The sequence below is a fragment of the Zingiber officinale genome, chromosome 1B (genome assembly GCF_018446385.1).
Source record: "Zingiber officinale cultivar Zhangliang chromosome 1B, Zo_v1.1, whole genome shotgun sequence".
In the NCBI taxonomy this organism is placed as follows: domain Eukaryota; kingdom Viridiplantae; phylum Streptophyta; class Magnoliopsida; order Zingiberales; family Zingiberaceae; genus Zingiber; species Zingiber officinale.
In genome coordinates this window covers 6,073,592-6,077,774 of record NC_055986.1, presented here as the reverse complement: position 1 = coordinate 6,077,774, position 4,183 = coordinate 6,073,592, and positions in this window count along the sequence as shown.

The following is a 4,183-nucleotide window of genomic DNA, read 5'->3' as shown; positions in this document are numbered from 1 at the left end:
GACTATATGCGCTAAAAATCCCGTACATCCTGAATCCATTAATTTTTGTGCTTTTAGAGCTGAGAGAAACTTCTTGGCCTTTCTCTTTGGTTCTCCGATGTACTCGAATTGTACTTCTACTTCAGGTTGGAATACGACTTTCTATTTACGGCACTCTATAGATGTAACACCCACTAAGCTTTTAAGATAAATATGAGAATGATGAACTTGCCTTAGAAAAAAAATATTAGTAGAATGTTGAACCAAAAAGAAATAAAAAGAAATAAAAATAGGGAGTGGTCAAGGATTGAACCTTGAACCTCTCATGATGTAAATGATAGGATTAATGGGTAATAACCAGTTGGGATAGGAATGAAATATTGATAGCAAAGGAGGGACACTCATGATAAGGATGAGAGTAAAAGCTAGCCAAAAGAAAGCAAGAGAAAGGCAACTTGCCTTCCTTCTTTTCTCTCCCTCTTCCTCTCCCTTTGCCGTGACTTAAAGAGGACAATTAAGGGGATTCATTCCCCCTTGTTTCATCATGAATAATGAGAACAAATAAATAAATAAAATAAAATAAAATAAAAAGGGGCTAAGGGAGAAGGAAAGCAAAAACCAATTTTGCTACCTCTTCCCCCTTAACATAAAAGGGAGCATGTAAAGAGAAGATTTTATTTCTCTCTCATTTCTCTCATTCTCTCCTCTCCACCACCGAGAGCCTCAACCCCCTCTCCTCCATTTTCGGCCCCCAAAACAAGGTTCCTCCTAGGATATAAGGAAGGCTACCAAGGGAAAACAATGGAGGAGAACAAGAAGAAGAGACCCTTTTTTCCATCACCACACTTTAGAACCACAAGAGAAAAGGAAGTAAGTATCCCCTCACCGGTGGTACAAGTGGTTTTAATGTGTTTTTGGATTTTATAAGGATTTTAAAACCTAGAAACAAGTTGTGAAAATTCGGCCAAAGAAAGGACTTGTTGATCCTAGGAATGTTTAATATAAGCCTTGATTCATGATAATTTTTCTATGCTTTGTAAGAAGGTTTTTTCTCATATTTTTATATATATGTGATGCTGGATTAGAGATGTACCTAACCCTAGAGTTTCGGCCAAAAAGGTTTTATAAGGCAAGGGAATTTATTTGTTTACCTAACTTGCACAAAACCCTCTAAATAAATGGTTAAGGATCCATTATTGTTTTCATACTTGAAGGTTACTTGTAACCAAAAGTACCCCACTCACAAGTTTCGGCCAAGGAAGGGTTTAGGGCTAGGAAGATTTTGAATTTAAACTCACCATGTTTATATGATAGAATATAGAGTTTCTTAAAGAGTTGCATGCTTGTATGTTGATAGAAATTCATGAACATCACTTTTAATGTTTCGGCCATGGTAAGGAGGATGGTTTAGAATAGCTTAAACAGATTTTTAACATGCTCAAAACCTCCATGACAATAAGATATGAAAGTTGTTGGATGCTCCCATGCTTAATTAGAGTATAGGAAAATTGGTTGCATGATATATGATAATTATGACCACAAGGGTCCTGGCTTGTTTGTGAACCAAACTTATATGTATAGTTTCTTTGATATTTTTGCCATAAAACTTGTTTAGGTTTTCCATACTTTAGGCCACCTAAAACCTAGTTTAAAGACTTGGAAGGTTTCGGCCAAACATATGCTATGAGATAAAGAAAGGAAAAACCTAGGAAACTTAAGACACAATTTAAATGTATGCTTATAGTGCTTGACTTTTATACATGTTATGAAATGTGTTATGACTTTCTATGCTTTTATGCCATTTGAACAAATTCCATGCTTGATGAGGTTCGGCCATGTAGGGTTTAAGGACCTAGAAACCTTAAAATTTAAACCTCATGTGTTAAAGATGCTTCTTATGAAATTGAGATAACATGTTGATTGTGTTCACATGCTTATACATTTAACTATGATTCAAATGGACACCTTAAAGTCTCGGCCATGAAGGGATACATGCCTTAGAAACCCTAGAAATTACATTGAACATGCTCATGTCACTCTCCATGAAATATGAAATGTAGAAAGCTAAAAATTCACATGCTATATGTTGTTAGTGACCTAAATTGATGCTAAGGGAAGTTTCGGCCATGACCACTTGTATGATGCCATTTATAAATTTACACATGATGTTAGAGTAAGTTCACATGCTTGTATGTTTGCTTGAAAACCTAAATGAGTACTTGTAAGTTTCGGCCATGACATAATTTTAAGGGCTTAAAGGATTTAGGAACTAACTCAATTGTGCTTACCATATTCCTTGAAACAAATGCTATAAATATGGTTAAGGTTTCCATGCTTTATGTCATTTAGAACCTTGTTTCACACTTGTTAAGGTTTGGCCAAATGAGGTTTAAGGACTTGGAGAACTTAGAGTCCAAGTAAATCATGTTTATGATACTTTCTATGAAAATGATATGTGGATGAATTAGGTTCTACATGCTTGGATGTTGTTTAAAACCTAAATTGGCACCTAAGAGGGTTTCGGCCAAGATAAGAACCCAAAGGATTAGGAAGCTTAGTACCCAAATTAATCATGTTACATTGTTCCTTATGATTGGATGAGCACATGATACACTATTATGCTTAGACATGTATGCTTGTGAGCTATACAAGATGAGAATTTCTACGATATGTTATGAGTTCAAAATATGCATGCTTTATGTTATGATATGTGGGTAAATTTTACATACTTTGATGATATGATATGAGCTGAAAATATGCATGCTTATGTTATGATATGTGGTTAAATTATGCATGCTTTGATGCTATGTTTAGTGCTTAAAATATGCATGCTTTCATGATATGCTATGTGGTTAAATTATGCATGCTTGATGATATGCTTTATGCTTAAGATATGCATGTTTTTATGATCTATACCTAAGTGATGCATATTGTTATGATATGATGTATGCCTAAGTGATGCATACTTTTATGGTATGATGTATGCCTAAGTGATGCATACCTTTATGACATGATGTATGCCTAAGTGATGCATACTTTTATGACATGATGTGTGCCTAAGTGATGCATGCTTTTATGATGTATGATATGTATAAGTATGACATGTACTTTACTTTATATGACTTGTACAAAGGGTGGGCTCCATAAGCGCCCCGGGGTCGATGGAATAAGACTCGGGCCTCGTTAGGGATGGACTCCTAAGTGCCCCTAGGTCGATGGAGTAAGACTCGGGCCTAGTATGTTGCCTTGTAGGGTTCAAGACTTGCTACCTTGGACCTACATAGGTTGCGCGCAATATGTAAGTGGTACATAGCCGGGATCCCCTTTAAGTTGAGATTATGTTCAAGTATATATGTAAGAAGAAATGGTTTTAAAGATCATGAGACATACACATGTTTTTCAAAATCATATTGCATATACCTTATGATGATTTATGATATGTCATGGTTAGATATGATTATGTTATGTTCCATGATATGTCCATGTGTAGGATATGCCATGACTTCTTATGACGATATGCCATGATTAGATACGATTATGTTATGCTTCATGCTATGCTTTACGCTATGATATGCCATGACTAGTTATGATTTCTTCATGTTGCATGATATGCTTAAAAGAGTATGTTACATTATGTCATGACTAGTTGAAATGATGCCATGTTGAGACATTCTTTGATTATACTATGATTTTCGGTTTTAGTGAGTAGGAAAGGAACTTACAGAGCCATGAGTGCTCACAGCTTACTGTCCTTGTACCACAGATAAAGGAAAAAGCTGGATGAGCTAGAGGAGCAGCAGGAGAGGCAAGGAGATGTGTGTGGCAGTGGCTAGGCAACCAAATAAGAACCTGCTTTAAAAACTTTTAAAGAACTATGCTTTGGTATCATGAATTGTAGTACCGTATGTGTGACTTGATGTTATGTTTCTACTAATTTTGATATCATGTTATTGAGGCCATGATAGTGTAGTTCAGATTTGATGAAAGGGAAAACAAAAGAAAAGTTTTTATTAAACTAAGAGAATTATTTTAAGTCTTCCGCTGTTTTAAAAAGAAAAATTTGTACATAGAGTATCGTAGCCCCGTCCCTTAGGGTTAGCAGGGAGGGCGGGCGTTACAATAGAGGCACCGTATCTGATCAGGAAGTCCATCCCAAGGATGACATCATAATCAGTCATATCTAGCACTATCAGATCACAAAAGA